Genomic DNA, 17,225 nt, shown 5'->3' on the forward strand with positions numbered 1-17,225 from the left:
AACAACACAGCTCCATTGTATCATTACTGTAAGTTTTCTTGTGTTATTTTATTGAGTATTTTTTTTTCAGAACTGTCTTTCTTAGATGATGTGCATCATTTTGTAAGCAAAAATAGTGATGAACATTAAAGTTACCCATTTCCCACTGACTATATACAGTAACCCATTTGTTGCTAACTACACAGTTACTATTTAAATAAAGTTTTTTTATCATTTGCCTATGAACATAATACTGTTATTATATAATGTCCAGTATGATGAAATATAAATATTCTACTAGAATTCTGTAGGCTGGTCCCATACTCGCACATTTACCACTTTTATGGCTCCAGCTTCATGCACATGTCCCATCAGATCATCAAAATAATGACTTCTGCACAGAGTATTTAAGGAGACATGGGTGCTGTTTTTCTTGTGGGCATCAGTGACTTACCAACCAGTGAAATCATGTTAGTTAGGGATGTTTTGCATGTGATGTGGTTGGAGTGAGATATGTGGATGGGGATAGAGGCAATGATGTGAGGAGAGGGATAGAGGTGAGCGGAATAGCACAAAGCAAGAGTTAGATAGTGGAATAAGCTTTAAAAAAATATATACCAGTAAAATTAATGGATGAGCGATTGTTGGTCACAGTGGCATGAGCAGTGCACATTTATATTTAGGCAGAGTATTCGCTCATAATGCAAAAGGCTATACAAAATCTAAATAAGCCAATGGCCATTAAAATATAAAGGATGTAGTTATAGTAATGGCCAGTAGATGGCATTGATAAGCTGTTTTTCTCATTGTAATGACATCACACTGAGAGAGATTCCTATGTTAGAGAGCAGGCTGTTTTCATTGCCGGGCACTGTGGTGTGTGTCTGTAATCCCACCTACTTGGGAGGCTGAGGCTGGAGGAGTGTTTGAGTCCAGGTGTTCTGGTCCCCATTGAGCTATGTTGATTGGGTGTCCACACTATGTTCAGCATCAATATGGTGACTCTGGGGGAGCTCAGAGCTACCAGGTTGCTTAAAAAGAGGTGAACCGGCCCAGGTTGGAAACAGAGCAGGTCAAACCCCCTGTGCTTATCAGTAGTGGGATTGCACCTGTGAATAGCCAGTGTAGAGCAGCCTGGACAACAAATCACAACACAGTTTCTTTATAATGTTGTTTTACTCATTAATTTTTATGATAATTTGATACCAGAGTGGTAAAAAATATTTATTATAATTTGTATATAGAGCAGCATGAACAACACAGCTCCATTGTATCATTACTGTAAGTTTTCTTGTTTTATATTATTGAGTATTTTTTTTTTCAGAACTGTCATTCTTAGATGATGTGCATCATTTTGTAAGCAAAAATAATGATGAACATTAAATTAACCCATTTCCCACTGACTATATACAGTAACCCATTTGTTGCTAACTACACAGTTACTATTTAAATAAAGTTTTTTTATCATTTGCCCATGAACATAATACTGTTATTATATAATGTCCATTATGATGAAATATAAATATTCTACTAGAATTCTGTAGGCTGGTCCCATACTCGCACATTTACCACTTTTATGGCTCCAGCTTCATGCACATGTCCCATCAGATCATCAAAATAATGACTTCTGCACAGAGTATTTAAGGAGACATGGGTGCTGTTTTTCTTGTGGGCATCAGTGACTTACCAACCAGTGAAATCATGTTAGTTAGGGATGTTTTGCATGTGATGTGGTTGGAGTGAGATATGTGGATGGGGATAGAGGCAATGATGTGAGGAGAGGGATAGAGGTGAGCGGAATAGCACAAAGCAAGAGTTAGATAGTGGAATAAGCTTTAAAAAAATATATACCAGTAAAATTAATGGATGAGCGATTGTTGGTCACAGTGGCATGAGCAGTGCACATTTATATTTAGGCAGAGTATTCGCTCATAATGCAAAAGGCTATACAAAATCTAAATAAGCCATTGGCCATTAAAATATAAAGGATGTAGTTATAGTAATGTCCAGTAGATGGCATTGATAAGCTGTTTTTCTCATTGTAATGACATCACACTGAGAGAGATTCCTATGTTAGAGAGCAGGCTGTTTTCGTTGCCGGGCACTGTGGTGTGTGTCTGTAATCCCAGTTACTTGGGAGGCTGAGGCTGGAGGAGTGTTTGAGTCCAGGTGTTCTGGTCTCCATTGAGCTATGTTGATTGGGTGTCCACACTAAGTTCAGCATCAATATGGTGACTCTGGGGGAGCTCAGAGCTACCAGGTTGCTTAAAAAGAGGTGAACCGGCCCAGGTTGGAAACAGAGCAGGTCAAAACCCCTGTGCTTATCAGTAGTGGGATTGCACCTGTGAATAGCCAGTGTAGAGCAGCCTGGACAACAAAGCACAACACAGTTTCTTTACTATGTTGTTTTACTCATTCATTTTTATGATAATTTGATACCAGAGTGGTTACAAATATTTATTATAATTTGTATATAGAGCAGCATGAACAACACAGCTCCATTGTATCATTACTGTAAGTTTTCTTGTGTTATTTTATTGAGTATTTTTTTTTCAGAACTGTCTTTCTTAGATGATGTGCATCATTTTGTAAGCAAAAATAGTGATGAACATTAAAGTTACCCATTTCCCACTGACTATATACAGTAACCCATTTGTTGCTAACTACACAGTTACTATTTAAATAAAGTTTTTTTATCATTTGCCCATGAACATAATACTGTTATTATATAATGTCCAGTATGATGAAATATAAATATTCTACTAGAATTCTGTAGGCTGGTCCCATACTCGCACATTTACCACTTTTATGGCTCCAGCTTCATGCACATGTCCCATCAGATCATCAAAATAATGACTTCTGCACAGAGTATTTAAGGAGACATGGGTGCTGTTTTTCTTGTGGGCATCAGTGACTTACCAACCAGTGAAATCATGTTAGTTAGGGATGTTTTGCATGTGATGTGGTTGGAGTGAGATATGTGGATGGGGATAGAGGCAATGATGTGAGGAGAGGGATAGAGGTGAGCGGAATAGCACAAAGCAAGAGTTAGATAGTGGAATAAGCTTTAAAAAAATATATACCAGTAAAATTAATGGATGAGCGATTGTTGGTCACAGTGGCATGAGCAGTGCACATTTATATTTAGGCAGAGTATTCGCTCATAATGCAAAAGGCTATACAAAATCTAAATAAGCCAATGGCCATTAAAATATAAAGGATGTAGTTATAGTAATGGCCAGTAGATGGCATTGATAAGCTGTTTTTCTCATTGTAATGACATCACACTGAGAGAGATTCCTATGTTAGAGAGCAGGCTGGTTTCATTGCCGGGCACTGTGGTGTGTGTCTGTAATCCCAGTTACTTGGGAGGCTGAGGCTGGAGGAGTGTTTGAGTCCAGGAGTTCTGGTCCCCATTGAGCTATGTTGATTGGGTGTCCACACTATGTTCAGCATTAATATGGTGACTCTGGGGGAGCTCAGAGCTACCAGGTTGCTTAAAAAGAGGTGACCTGGCCCAGGTTGGAAACAGAGCAGGTCAAACCCCCTGTGCTTATCAGTAGTGGGATTGCACCTGTGAATAGCCAGTGTAGAGCAGCCTGGACAACAAAGCACAACACAGTTTCTTTATTATGTTGTTTTACTCATTAATTTTTATGATAATTTGATACCAGAGTGGTAAAAAATATTTATTATAATTTGTATATAGAGCAGCATGAACAACACAGCTCCATTGTATCATTACTGTAAGTTTTCTTGTTTTATATTATTGAGTATTTTTTTTTTCAGAACTGTCGTTCTTAGATGATGTGCATCATTTTGTAAGCAAAAATAATGATGAACATTAAAGTTACCCATTTCCCACTGACTATATACAGTAACCCATTTGTTGCTAACTACACAGTTACTATTTAAATAAAGTTTTTTTATCATTTGCCCATGAACATAATACTGTTATTATATAATGTCCAGTATGATGAAATATAAATATTCCACTAGAATTCTGTAGGCTGGTCCCATACTCGCACATTTACCACTTTTATGGCTCCAGCTTCATGCACATGTCCCATCAGATCATCAAAATAATGACTTCTGCACAGAGTATTTAAGGAGACATGGGTGCTGTTTTTCTTGTGGGCATCAGTGACTTACCAACCAGTGAAATCATGTTAGTTAGGGATGTTTTGCATGTGATGTGGTTGGAGTGAGATATGTGGATGGGGATAGAGGCAATGATGTGAGGAGAGGGATAGAGGTGAGCGGAATAGCACAAAGCAAGAGTTAGATAGTGGAATAAGCTTTAAAAAATATATACCGGTAAAACTAATGGATGAGCGATTGTGGGGCACAGTGGCATGAGCAGTGCACATTTATATTTAGGCAGAGTATTCGCTCATAATGCAAAAGGCTATACAAAATCTAAATAAGCCATTGGCCATTAAAATATAAAGGATGTAGTAATAGTAATGGCCAGTAGATGGCATTGATAAGCTGTTTTTCTCATTGTAATGACATCACACTGAGAGAGATTCCTATGTTAGAGAGCAGGCTGTTTTCATTGCCGGGCACTGTGGTGTGTGTCTGTAATCCCAGTTACTTGGGAGGCTGAGGCAGGAGGAGTGTTTGAGTCCAGGTGTTCTGGTCCCCTTTGAGCTATGTTGATTGGGTGTCCACACTAAGTTCAGTGTCAATATGGTGACTCTGGGGGAGCTCAGAGCTACCAGGTTGCTTAAAAAGAGGTGAACCGGCCCAGGTTGGAAACAGAGCAGGTCAAACCCCCTCTGCTTATCAGTAGTGGGATTGCACCTGTGAATAGCCAGTGTAGAGCAGCCTGGACAACAAAGCACAACACAGTTTCTTTACTATGTTGTTTTACTCATTCATTTTTATGATAATTTGATACCAGAGTGGTAAAAAATATTTATTATAATTTGTATATAGAGCAGCATGAACAACACAGCTCCATTTTATCATTACTGTAAGTTTTCTTGTTTTATATTATTGAGTATTTTTTTTTCAGAACTGTCATTCTTAGATGATGTGCATCATTTTGTAAGCAAAAATAATGATGAACATTAAAGTTACCCATTTCCCACTGACTATATACAGTAACCCATTTGTTGCTAACTACACAGTTACTATTTAAATAAAGATTTTTTATCATTTGCCCATGAACATAATACTGTTATTATATAATGTCCAGCATGATGAAATATAAATATTCTACTAGAATTCTGTAGGCTGGTCCCATACTCGCACATTTACCACTTTTATGGCTCCAGCTTCATGCACATGTCCCATCAGATCATCAAAATAATGACTTCTGCACAGAGTATTTAAGGAGACATGGGTGCTGTTTTTCTTGTGGGCATCAGTGACTTACCAACCAGTGAAATCATGTTAGTTAGGGATGTTTTGCATGTGATGTGGTTGGAGTGAGATATGTGGATGGGGATAGAGGCAATGATGTGAGGAGAGGGATAGAGGTGAGCGGAATAGCACAAAGCAAGAGTTAGATAGTGGAATAAGCTTTAAAAAAATATATACCAGTAAAATTAATGGATGAGCGATTGTTGGTCACAGTGCCATGAGCAGTGCACATTTATATTTAGGCAGAGTATTCGCTCATAATGCAAAAGGCTATACAAAATCTAAATAAGCCATTGGCCATTAAAATATAAAGGATGTAGTTATAGTAATGGCCAGTAGATGGCATTGATAAGCTGTTTTTCTCATTGTAATGACATCACACTGAGAGAGATTCCTATGTTAGAGAGCAGGCTGTTTTCATTGCCGGGCACTGTGGTGTGTGTCTGTAATCCCAGTTACTTGGGAGGCTGAGGCTGGAGGAGTGTTTGAGTCCGGGAGTTCTGGTCCCCATTGAGCTATGTTGATTGGGTGTCCACACTAAATTTAGCATCAATATGGTGACTCTTGGGGAGCTCAGAGCTACCAGATTGCTTAAAAAGAGGTGACCCGGTCCAGGTTGGAAACAGAGCAGGTCAAACCCCCTGTGCTTATCAGTAGTGGGATTGCACCTGTGAATAGCCAGTGTAGAGCAGCCTGGACAACAAAGCACAACACAGTTTCTTTATTATGTTGTTTTACTCATTAATTTTTATGATAATTTGATACCAGAGTGGTTAAAAATATTTATTATAATTTGTATATAGAGCAGCATGAACAACACAGTTCCATTGTATCATTACTGTAAGTTTTCTTGTGTTATATTATTGAGTATTTTTTTTTTCAGAACTGTCATTCTTAGATGATGTGCATCATTTTGTAAGCAAAAATAGTGATGAACATTAAAGTTACCCATTTCCCACTGACTATATACAGTAACCCATTTGTTGCTAACTACACAGTTACTATTTAAATAAAGTTTTTTTATCATTTGCCCATGAACATAATACTGTTATTATATAATGTCCAGTATGATAAAATATAAATATTCTACTAGAATTCTGTAGGCTGGTCCCATACTCGCACATTTACCACTTTTATGGCTCCAGCTTCATGCACATGTCCCATCAGATCATCAAAATAATGACTTCTGCACAGAGTATTTAAGGAGACATGGGTGCTGTTTTTCTTGTGGGCATCAGTGACTTACCAACCAGTGAAATCATGTTAGTTAGGGATATTTTACATGTGATGTGGTTGGAGTGAGATATGTGGATGGGGATAGAGGCAATGATGTGAGGAGAGGGATAGAGGTGAGCGGAATAGCACAAAGCAAGAGTTAGATAGTGGAATAAGCTTTAAAAAATATATACCAGTAAAACTAATGGATGAGCGATTGTTGGTCACAGTGGCATGAGCAGTGCACATTTATATTTAGGCAGAGTATTCGCTCATAATGCAAAAGGCTATACAAAATCTAAATAAGCCATTGGCCATTAAAATATAAAGGATGTAGTTATAGTAATGGCCAGTAGATGGCATTGATAAGCTGTTTTTCTCATTGTAATGACATCACACTGAGAGAGATTACTTTGTTAGAGAGCAGGCTATTTTCCTTGCCGGGCACTGTGGTGTGTGTCTGTAATCCCAGTTACTTGGGAGGCTGAGGCTGGAGGAGTGTTTGAGTCCAGGAGTTCTGGTCCCCATTGAGCTATGTTGATTGGGTGTCCACACTAAATTCAGCATCAATATGGTGATTCTGGGGGAGCTCAGAGCTACCAGATTTCTTAAAAAGAGGTGAACCGGCCCAGGTTGGAAACAGAGCAGGTCAAACCCCCTGTGCTGATCAGTAGTGGGATTGCACCTGTGAATAGCCAGTGTAGAGCAGCCTGGACAACAAAGCACAACACAGTTTCTTTATTATGTTGTTTTACTCATTAATTTTTATGATAATTTGATACCAGAGTGGTAAAAAATATTTATTATAATTTGTATATAGAGCAGCATGAACAACACAGCTCCATTGTATCATTACTGTAAGTTTTCTTGTTTTATATTATTGAGTATTTTTTTTTTCAGAACTGTCATTCTTAGATGATGTGCATCATTTTGTAAGCAAAAATAATGATGAACATTAAAGTTACCCATTTCCCACTGACTATATACAGTAACCCATTTGTTGCTAACTACACAGTTACTATTTAAATAAAGTTTTTTTATCATTTGCCCAAGAACATAATACTGTTATTATATAATGTCCAGTATGATGAAATATAAATATTCTACTAGAATTCTGTAGGCTGGTCCCATACTCGCACATTTACCACTTTTATGGCTCCAACTTCATGCACATGTCCCATCAGATCATCAAAATAATGACTTCTGCACAGAGTATTTAAGGAGACATGGGTGCTGTTTTTCTTGTGGGCATCAGTGACTTACCAACCAGTGAAATCATGTTAGTTAGGGATGTTTTGCATGTGATGTGGTTGGAGTGAGATATGTGGATGGGGATAGAGGCAATGATGTGAGGAGAGGGATAGAGGTGAGCGGAAGAGCACAAAGCAAGAGTTAGATAGTGGAATAAGCTTTAAAAAAATATATACCAGTAAAATTAATGGATGAGCGATTGTTGGTCACAGTGGCATGAGCAGTGCACATTTATATTTAGGCAGAGTATTCGCTCATAATGCAAAAGGCTATACAAAATCTAAATAAGCCAATGGCCATTAAAATATAAAGGATGTAGTTATAGTAATGGCCAGTAGATGGCATTGATAAGCTGTTTTTCTCATTGTAATGACATCACACTGAGAGAGATTCCTATGTTAGAGAGCAGGCTGTTTTCATTGCCGGGCACTGTGGTGTGTGTCTGTAATTACAGTTACTTGGGAGGCTGAGGCTGGAGGAGTGTTTGAGTCCAGGTGTTCTGGTCCCCATTGAGCTATGTTGATTGGGTGTCCACACTATGTTCAGCATCAATATGGTGACTCTGGGGGAGCTCAGAGCTACCAGGTTGCTTAAAAAGAGGTGACCTGGCCCAGGTTGGAAACAGAGCAGGTCAAACCCCCTGTGCTTATCAGTAGTGGGATTGCACCTGTGAATAGCCAGTGTAGAGCAGCCTGGACAACAAAGCACAACACAGTTTCTTTATTATGTTGTTTTACTCATTAATTTTTATGATAATTTGATACCAGAGTGGTAAAAAATATTTATTATAATTTGTATATAGAGCAGCATGAACAACACAGCTCCATTGTATCATTACTGTAAGTTTTCTTGTTTTATATTATTGAGTATTTTTTTTTTCAGAACTGTCATTCTTAGATGATGTGCATCATTTTGTAAGCAAACATAATGATGAACATTAAAGTTACCCATTTCCCACTGACTATATACAGTAACCCATTTGTTGCTAACTACACAGTTACTATTTAAATAAAGTTTTTTTATCATTTGCCCATGAACATAATACTGTTATTATATAATGTCCATTATGATGAAATATAAATATTCTACTAGAATTCTGTAGGCTGGTCCCATACTCGCACATTTACCACTTTTATGGCTCCAGCTTCATGCACATGTCCCATCAGATCATCAAAATAATGACTTCTGCACAGAGTATTTAAGGAGACATGGGTGCTGTTTTTCTTGTGGGCATCAGTGACTTACCAACCAGTGAAATCATGTTAGTTAGGGATGTTTTGCATGTGATGTGGTTGGAGTGAGATATGTGGATGGGGATAGAGGCAATGATGTGAGGAGAGGGATAGAGGTGAGTGGAATAGCACAAAGCAAGAGTTAGATAGTGGAATAAGCTTTAAAAAATATATACCAGTAAAACTAATGGATGAGCGATTGTGGGGCACAGTGGCATGAGCTGTGCACATTTATATTTAGGCAGAGTATTCGCTCATAATGCAAAAGGCTATACAAAATCTAAATAAGCCATTGGCCATTAAAATATAAAGGATGTAGTTATAGTAATGGCCAGTAGATGGCATTGATAAGCTGTTTTTCTCATTGTAATGACATCACACTGAGAGAGATTCCTATGTTAGAGAGCAGGCCGTTTTCATTGCCGGGCACTGTGGTGTGTGTCTGTAATCCCAGTTACTTGGGAGGCTGAGGCTGGAGGAGTGTTTGAGTCCAGGTGTTCTGGTCCCCATTGAGCTATGTTGATTGGGTGTCCACACTAAGTTCAGCATCAATATGGTGACTCTGGGGGAGCTCAGAGCTACCAGGTTGCTTAAAAAGTGGTGAACCGGCCCAGGTTGGAAACAGAGCAGGTCAAACCCCCTGTGCTTATCAGTAGTGGGATTGCACCTGTGAATAGCCAGTGTAGAGCAGCCTGGACAACAAAGCACAACACGGTTTCTTTACTATGTTGTTTTACTCATTCATTTTTATGATAATTTGATACCAGAGTGGTTACAAATATTTATTATAATTTGTATATAGAGCAGCATGAACAACACAGCTCCATTGTATCATTACTGTAAGTTTTCTTGTGTTATTTTATTGAGTATTTTTTATTCAGAACTGTCTTTCTTAGATGATGTGCATCATTTTGTAAGCAAAAATAGTGATGAACATTAAAGTTACCCATTTCCCACTGACTATATACAGTAACCCATTTGTTGCTAACTACACAGTTACTATTTAAATAAAGTTTTTTTATCATTTGCCTATGAACATAATACTGTTATTATATAATGTCCAGTATGATGAAATATAAATATTCTACTAGAATTCTGTAGGCTGGTCCCATACTCGCACATTTACCACTTTTATGGCTCCAGCTTCATGCACATGTCCCATCAGATCATCAAAATAATGACTTCTGCACAGAGTATTTAAGGAGACATGGGTGCTGTTTTTCTTGTGGGCATCAGTGACTTACCAACCAGTGAAATCATGTTAGTTAGGGATGTTTTGCATGTGATGTGGTTGGAGTGAGATATGTGGATGGGGATAGAGGCAATGATGTGAGGAGAGGGATAGAGGTGAGCGGAATAGCACAAAGCAAGAGTTAGATAGTGGAATAAGCTTTAAAAAAATATATACCAGTAAAATTAATGGATGAGCGATTGTTGGTCACAGTGGCATGAGCAGTGCACATTTATATTTAGGCAGAGTATTCGCTCATAATGCAAAAGGCTATACAAAATCTAAATAAGCCAATGGCCATTAAAATATAAAGGATGTAGTTATAGTAATGGCCAGTAGATGGCATTGATAAGCTGTTTTTCTCATTGTAATGACATCACACTGAGAGAGATTCCTATGTTAGAGAGCAGGCTGTTTTCATTGCCGGGCACTGTGGTGTGTGTCTGTAATCCCAGTTACTTGGGAGGCTGAGGCTGGAGGAGTGTTTGAGTCCAGGTGTTCTGGTCCCCATTGAGCTATGTTGATTGGGTGTCCACACTATGTTCAGCATCAATATGGTGACTCTGGGGGAGCTCAGAGCTACCAGGTTGCTTAAAAAGAGGTGAACCGGCCCAGGTTGGAAACAGAGCAGGTCAAACCCCCTGTGCTTATCAGTAGTGGGATTGCACCTGTGAATAGCCAGTGTAGAGCAGCCTGGACAACAAATCACAACACAGTTTCTTTATAATGTTGTTTTACTCATTAATTTTTATGATAATTTGATACCAGAGTGGTAAAAAATATTTATTATAATTTGTATATAGAGCAGCATGAACAACACAGCTCCATTGTATCATTACTGTAAGTTTTCTTGTTTTATATTATTGAGTATTTTTTTTTTCAGAACTGTCATTCTTAGATGATGTGCATCATTTTGTAAGCAAAAATAATGATGAACATTAAAGTTACCCATTTCCCACTGACTATATACAGTAACCCATTTGTTGCTAACTACACAGTTACTATTTAAATAAAGTTTTTTTATCATTTGCCCATGAACATAATACTGTTATTATATAATGTCCATTATGATGAAATATAAATATTCTACTAGAATTCTGTAGGCTGGTCCCATACTCGCACATTTACCACTTTTATGGCTCCAGCTTCATGCACATGTCCCATCAGATCATCAAAATAATGACTTCTGCACAGAGTATTTAAGGAGACATGGGTGCTGTTTTTCTTGTGGGCATCAGTGACTTACCAACCAGTGAAATCATGTTAGTTAGGGATGTTTTGCATGTGATGTGGTTGGAGTGAGATATGTGGATGGGGATAGAGGCAATGATGTGAGGAGAGGGATAGAGGTGAGCGGAATAGCACAAAGCAAGAGTTAGATAGTGGAATAAGCTTTAAAAAAATATATACCAGTAAAATTAATGGATGAGCGATTGTTGGTCACAGTGGCATGAGCAGTGCACATTTATATTTAGGCAGAGTATTCGCTCATAATGCAAAAGGCTATACAAAATCTAAATAAGCCATTGGCCATTAAAATATAAAGGATGTAGTTATAGTAATGTCCAGTAGATGGCATTGATAAGCTGTTTTTCTCATTGTAATGACATCACACTGAGAGAGATTCCTATGTTAGAGAGCAGGCTGTTTTCGTTGCCGGGCACTGTGGTGTGTGTCTGTAATCCCAGTTACTTGGGAGGCTGAGGCTGGAGGAGTGTTTGAGTCCAGGTGTTCTGGTCTCCATTGAGCTATGTTGATTGGGTGTCCACACTAAGTTCAGCATCAATATGGTGACTCTGGGGGAGCTCAGAGCTACCAGGTTGCTTAAAAAGAGGTGAACCGGCCCAGGTTGGAAACAGAGCAGGTCAAAACCCCTGTGCTTATCAGTAGTGGGATTGCATCTGTGAATAGCCAGTGTAGAGCAGCCTGGACAACAAAGCACAACACAGTTTCTTTACTATGTTGTTTTACTCATTCATTTTTATGATAATTTGATACCAGAGTGGTTACAAATATTTATTATAATTTGTATATAGAGCAGCATGAACAACACAGCTCCATTGTATCATTACTGTAAGTTTTCTTGTGTTATTTTATTGAGTATTTTTTTTTCAGAACTGTCTTTCTTAGATGATGTGCATCATTTTGTAAGCAAAAATAGTGATGAACATTAAAGTTACCCATTTCCCACTGACTATATACAGTAACCCATTTGTTGCTAACTACACAGTTACTATTTAAATAAAGTTTTTTTATCATTTGCCCATGAACATAATACTGTTATTATATAATGTCCAGTATGATGAAATATAAATATTCTACTAGAATTCTGTAGGCTGGTCCCATACTCGCACATTTACCACTTTTATGGCTCCAGCTTCATGCACATGTCCCATCAGATCATCAAAATAATGACTTCTGCACAGAGTATTTAAGGAGACATGGGTGCTGTTTTTCTTGTGGGCATCAGTGACTTACCAACCAGTGAAATCATGTTAGTTAGGGATGTTTTGCATGTGATGTGGTTGGAGTGAGATATGTGGATGGGGATAGAGGCAATGATGTGAGGAGAGGGATAGAGGTGAGCGGAATAGCACAAAGCAAGAGTTAGATAGTGGAGTAAGCTTTAAAAAAATATATACCAGTAAAATTAATGGATGAGCGATTGTTGGTCACAGTGGCATGAGCAGTGCACATTTATATTTAGGCAGAGTATTCGCTCATAATGCAAAAGGCTATACAAAATCTAAATAAGCCAATGGCCATTAAAATATAAAGGATGTAGTTATAGTAATGGCCAGTAGATGGCATTGATAAGCTGTTTTTCTCATTGTAATGACATCACACTGAGAGAGATTCCTATGTTAGAGAGCAGGCTGTTTTCATTGCCGGGCACTGTGGTGTGTGTCTGTAATCCCAGTTACTTGGGAGGCTGAGGCTGGAGGAGTGTTTGAGTCCAGGTGTTCTGGTCCCCATTGAGCTATGTTGATTGGGTGTCCACACTATGTTCAGCATCAATATGGTGACTCTGGGGGAGCTCAGAGCTACCAGGTTGCTTAAAAAGAGGTGACCTGGCCCAGGTTGGAAACAGAGCAGGTCAAACCCCCTGTGCTTATCAGTAGTGGGATTGCACCTGTGAATAGCCAGTGTAGAGCAGCCTGGACAACAAAGCACAACACAGTTTCTTTATTATGTTGATTAGCTCATAAATTTTTATGATAATTTGATACCAGAGTGGTAAAAAATATTTATTATAATTTGTATATAGAGCAGCATGAACAACACAGCTCCATTATATCATTACTGTAAGTTTTCTTGTTTTATATTATTGAGTATTATTTTTTTTAGAACTGTCTTTCTTAGATGATGTGCATCATTTTGTAAGCATAAATAATGACGAACATTAAAGTTACCCATTTCCCACTGACTATATACAGTAACCCATTTGTTGCTAACTACACAGTTACTATTTAAATAAAGTTTTTTTTATCATTTGCCCATGAACATAATACTGTTATTATATAATGTCCAGTATGATTAAATATAAATATTCTTCTAGAATTCTGTAGGCTGGTCCCATACTCACACATTTACCACTTTTATGGCTCCAGCTTCATGCACATGTTCCATCAGATCATCAAAATAATGACTTATGCACAGAGTATTTAAGGAGACATGGGTGCTGTTTTTCTTGTGGGCATCAGTGACTTACCAACCAGTGAAATCATGTTAGTTAGGGATGTTTTGCATGTGATGTGGGTGGAGTGAGATATGTGGATGGGGATAGAGGCAATGATGTGAGGAGAGGGATAGAGGTGAGCGGAATAGCACAAAGCAAGAGTTAGATAGTGGAACAAGCTTTAAAAAATAAATACCAGTAAAACTAACGGATAAGCGATTGTGGGGCACAGTGGCATGAGCAGTGCACATTTATATTTAGGCAGAGTACTCGCTCATAATGCTAAAGGCTATACAAAATCTAAATAAGCCATTGGCCATTAAAATATAAAGGATGTAGTTATAGTAATGGCCAGTAGATGGCATTGATAAGCTATTTCTCTCATTGTAATGACATCACACTGAGAGAGATTCCTATGTTAGAGAGCAGGCTGTTTTCATTGCTGGGCACTGTGGTGTGTGTCTGTAATTCCAGCTACTTGGGAGGCTGGGGCTGGAGGAGTGTTTGAGTCCACGAGTTCTTGTCCCCATTGAGCTATGTTGATTGGGTGTCCCCACAAAGTTCAGCATCAATATGGTGACTCTGGGGGAGCTCAGAGCTACCAGGTTGCTTAAAAAGAGTTGAACCTGCCCAGGTTGGAAACAGAGCAGGTCAAACCCCCTGTGCTTATCAGTAGTGGGATTGCACCTGTGAATAGCCAGTGTAGAGCAGCCTGGACAACAAAGCACAACACAGTTTCTTTATTATGTTGTTTTACTCATTAATTTTTATGATAATTTGATACCAGCGTGGTCAAAAATATTAATTATAATTTGTATATAGAGCAACATGAACAACACAGCTCCATTGTATCATTACTGTAAGTTTTCTTGTTTTATATTATTGAGTATTTTTTTTTTCACAACTGTCATTCTTAGATGATGTGCATCATTTTGTAAGCAAAAATAATGATGAACATTAGTTACCCATTTCCCACTGACTATATGCAGTAACCCATTTGTTGCTAACTACACAGTTACTATTTAAATACAGTTTTTTTTATCATTTGCCCATGAACATAATACTGTTATTATATAATGTCCAGTATGATGAAATATAAATATTCTTCTAGAATTCTGTAGGCTGGTCCCATACTCGCACATTTACCACTTTTATGGCTCCAGCTTCATGCACATGTCCCATCAGATCATCAAAATAATGACTTCTGCACAGAGTATTTAAGGAGACATGGGTGCTGTTCTTCTTGTGGGCATCAGTGACTAACCAACTAGTGAAATCATGTTAGTTAGGGATGTTTTGCATGTGATGTGGGTGGAGTGAGATATGTGGATGGGGATAGAGGCAATGATGTGAGGAGAGGGATAGAGGTGAGCGGAATACCACAAAGCAAGAGTTTGATAGTGGAACAAGCTTTAAAAAATAAATACCAGTTAAACTAATGGATGAGCGATTGTGGGGCACAGTGGCATGAGCAGTGCACATTTATATTTAGGCAGAGTATTCGCTCATAATGCTAAAGGCTATACAAAATCTAAATAAGCCATTGGCCATTAAAATATAAAGGATGTAGTTATAGTAATGGCCAGTAGATGGCATTGATAAGATGTTTTTCTCATTGTAATGATATCACACTGAGAGAGATTCCTATGTTAGAGAGCAGGCTATTTTCCTTGCCGGGCACTGTGGTGTGTGTCTGTAATCCCAGCTACTTGGGAGGCTGAGGCTTGAGGAGTGTTTGAGTCCAGGAGTTCTGGTCCCCATTGAGCTATGTTGATTGGTTGTCCACACTAAGTTCAGCGTCAATATGGTGACTCTGGGGGAGCTCAGAGCTACCAGGTTGCTTAAAAAGAGGTGAACCGGCCCAGGTTGGAAACAGAGCATGTCAAACCCCCTGTGCTTATCAGTAGTGGGATTGCACCTGTGAATAGCCAGTGTAGAGCAACCTGGATAACAAAGCAGAACACAGTTTCTTTATTATGTTGTTTTACTCATTAATTTTTATGATAATTTGATACCAGAGTGGTAAAAAATATTTATTATAATTTGTATATAGAGCAGCATGAACAACACAGCTCCATTGTATCATTACTGTAAGTTTTCTTGTTTTATATTATTGAGTATTTTTTTTTTTCACAACTGTCATTCTTAGATGATGTGCATCATTTTGTAAGCAAAAATAATGATGAACATTAGTTACCCATTTCCCACTGACTATATACAGTAACCCATTTGTTGCTAACTACACAGTTACTATTTAAATAAAGTTTTTTTTATCATTTGCCCATGAACATAATACTGTTATTATATAATGTCCAGTATGATGAAATATAAATATTCTTCTAGAATTCTGTAGGCTGGTCCCTTACTCGCACATTTACCACTTTTATGGCTCCAGCTTCATGCACATGTCCCATCAGATCATCAAAATAATGACTTCTGCACAGAGTATTTAAGGAGACATTGGTGCTGTTCTTCTTGTGGGCATCAGTGACTAACCAACTAGTGAAATCATGTTAGTTAGGGATGTTTTGCATGTGATGTGGGTGGAGTGAGATATGTGGATGGGGATAGAGGCAATGATGTGAGGAGAGGGATAGAGGTGAGCGGAATAGCACAAAGCAAGAGTTAGATAGTAGAATAAGCTTTAAAAAATATATACCAGTAAAACTAATGGATGAGCGATTGTAGGGCACAGTGGCATGAGCAGTGCACATTTATATTTAGGCAGAGTACTCGCTCATAATGCTAAAGGCTATACAAAATCTTAATAAGCCATTGGCCATTAAAATATAAAATATGTAGTTATAGTAATGGCCAGTAGTTGGCATTGATAAGCTGTTTTTCTCATTGTAATGATATCACACTGAGAGAGATTCCTATGTTAGAGAGCAGGCTGTTTTCCTTGCCGGGCACTGTGGTGTGTGTCTGTGATCCCAGCTACTTGGGAGGCTGAGGCTGGAGGAGTGTTTGAGTCCAGGAGTTCTGGTCCCCTTTGAGCTATGTTGATTGGGTGTCCACACTAAGTTCAGCATCAATATGGTGACTCTGGGGGAGCTCAGAGCTACCAGGTTGCTTAAAAAGAGTTGAACCGGCCCAGGTTGTAAACAGAGCAGGTCAAACCCCCTGTGCTTATCAGTAGTGGGATTGCACCTGTGAATAGCCAGTGTAGAGCATCATGGACAACAAAGCACAACACAGTTTCTTTATTATGTTGTTTTACTCATTAATTTTTATGATAATTTGATACCAGAGTGGTAAAAAATATTTA

The 17,225-nt window shown here is 38.3% G+C and overlaps 14 non-coding genes across 14 annotated transcripts; all 14 read left to right on the plus strand.

Annotated features, from left to right (window-relative positions):
* The first annotated feature begins 842 nt into the window (after positions 1–842).
* LOC148478551 (signal recognition particle RNA) lies at positions 843–1,142 on the plus strand. Its single transcript, XR_015872053.1, has one exon.
* Positions 1,143–2,075: 933 nt separating this feature from the next.
* Positions 2,076–2,375, plus strand: LOC148478552 (signal recognition particle RNA). Its single transcript, XR_015872032.1, has one exon.
* Positions 2,376–3,307: 932 nt separating this feature from the next.
* Positions 3,308–3,607, plus strand: LOC148478553 (signal recognition particle RNA). Its single transcript, XR_015872075.1, has one exon.
* Positions 3,608–4,539: 932 nt separating this feature from the next.
* Positions 4,540–4,839, plus strand: LOC148478554 (signal recognition particle RNA). Its single transcript, XR_015872234.1, has one exon.
* Positions 4,840–5,771: 932 nt separating this feature from the next.
* LOC148478555 (signal recognition particle RNA) lies at positions 5,772–6,071 on the plus strand. The gene has a single exon (XR_015872235.1).
* A 932-nt stretch (positions 6,072–7,003) lies between these two features.
* On the plus strand, positions 7,004–7,303 carry LOC148478556 (signal recognition particle RNA). Its single transcript, XR_015872082.1, has one exon.
* Positions 7,304–8,236: 933 nt separating this feature from the next.
* On the plus strand, positions 8,237–8,536 carry LOC148478557 (signal recognition particle RNA). The gene has a single exon (XR_015872198.1).
* Positions 8,537–9,468: 932 nt separating this feature from the next.
* On the plus strand, positions 9,469–9,768 carry LOC148478558 (signal recognition particle RNA). Its single transcript, XR_015872362.1, has one exon.
* Positions 9,769–10,700: 932 nt separating this feature from the next.
* On the plus strand, positions 10,701–11,000 carry LOC148478559 (signal recognition particle RNA). The gene has a single exon (XR_015872383.1).
* A 933-nt stretch (positions 11,001–11,933) lies between these two features.
* Positions 11,934–12,233, plus strand: LOC148478560 (signal recognition particle RNA). The gene has a single exon (XR_015872054.1).
* A 932-nt stretch (positions 12,234–13,165) lies between these two features.
* On the plus strand, positions 13,166–13,465 carry LOC148478561 (signal recognition particle RNA). Its single transcript, XR_015872069.1, has one exon.
* Positions 13,466–14,398: 933 nt separating this feature from the next.
* Positions 14,399–14,698, plus strand: LOC148478562 (signal recognition particle RNA). The gene has a single exon (XR_015872346.1).
* A 931-nt stretch (positions 14,699–15,629) lies between these two features.
* Positions 15,630–15,929, plus strand: LOC148478563 (signal recognition particle RNA). Its single transcript, XR_015872313.1, has one exon.
* A 932-nt stretch (positions 15,930–16,861) lies between these two features.
* On the plus strand, positions 16,862–17,161 carry LOC148478564 (signal recognition particle RNA). The gene has a single exon (XR_015872287.1).
* The last annotated feature ends 64 nt before the right edge of the window (positions 17,162–17,225 follow it).

The sequence above is a fragment of the Taudactylus pleione genome, unplaced genomic scaffold (genome assembly GCF_031769625.1).
Source record: "Taudactylus pleione unplaced genomic scaffold, aTauple2 ptg000652l, whole genome shotgun sequence".
In the NCBI taxonomy this organism is placed as follows: Eukaryota; Metazoa; Chordata; class Amphibia; order Anura; family Myobatrachidae; genus Taudactylus; species Taudactylus pleione.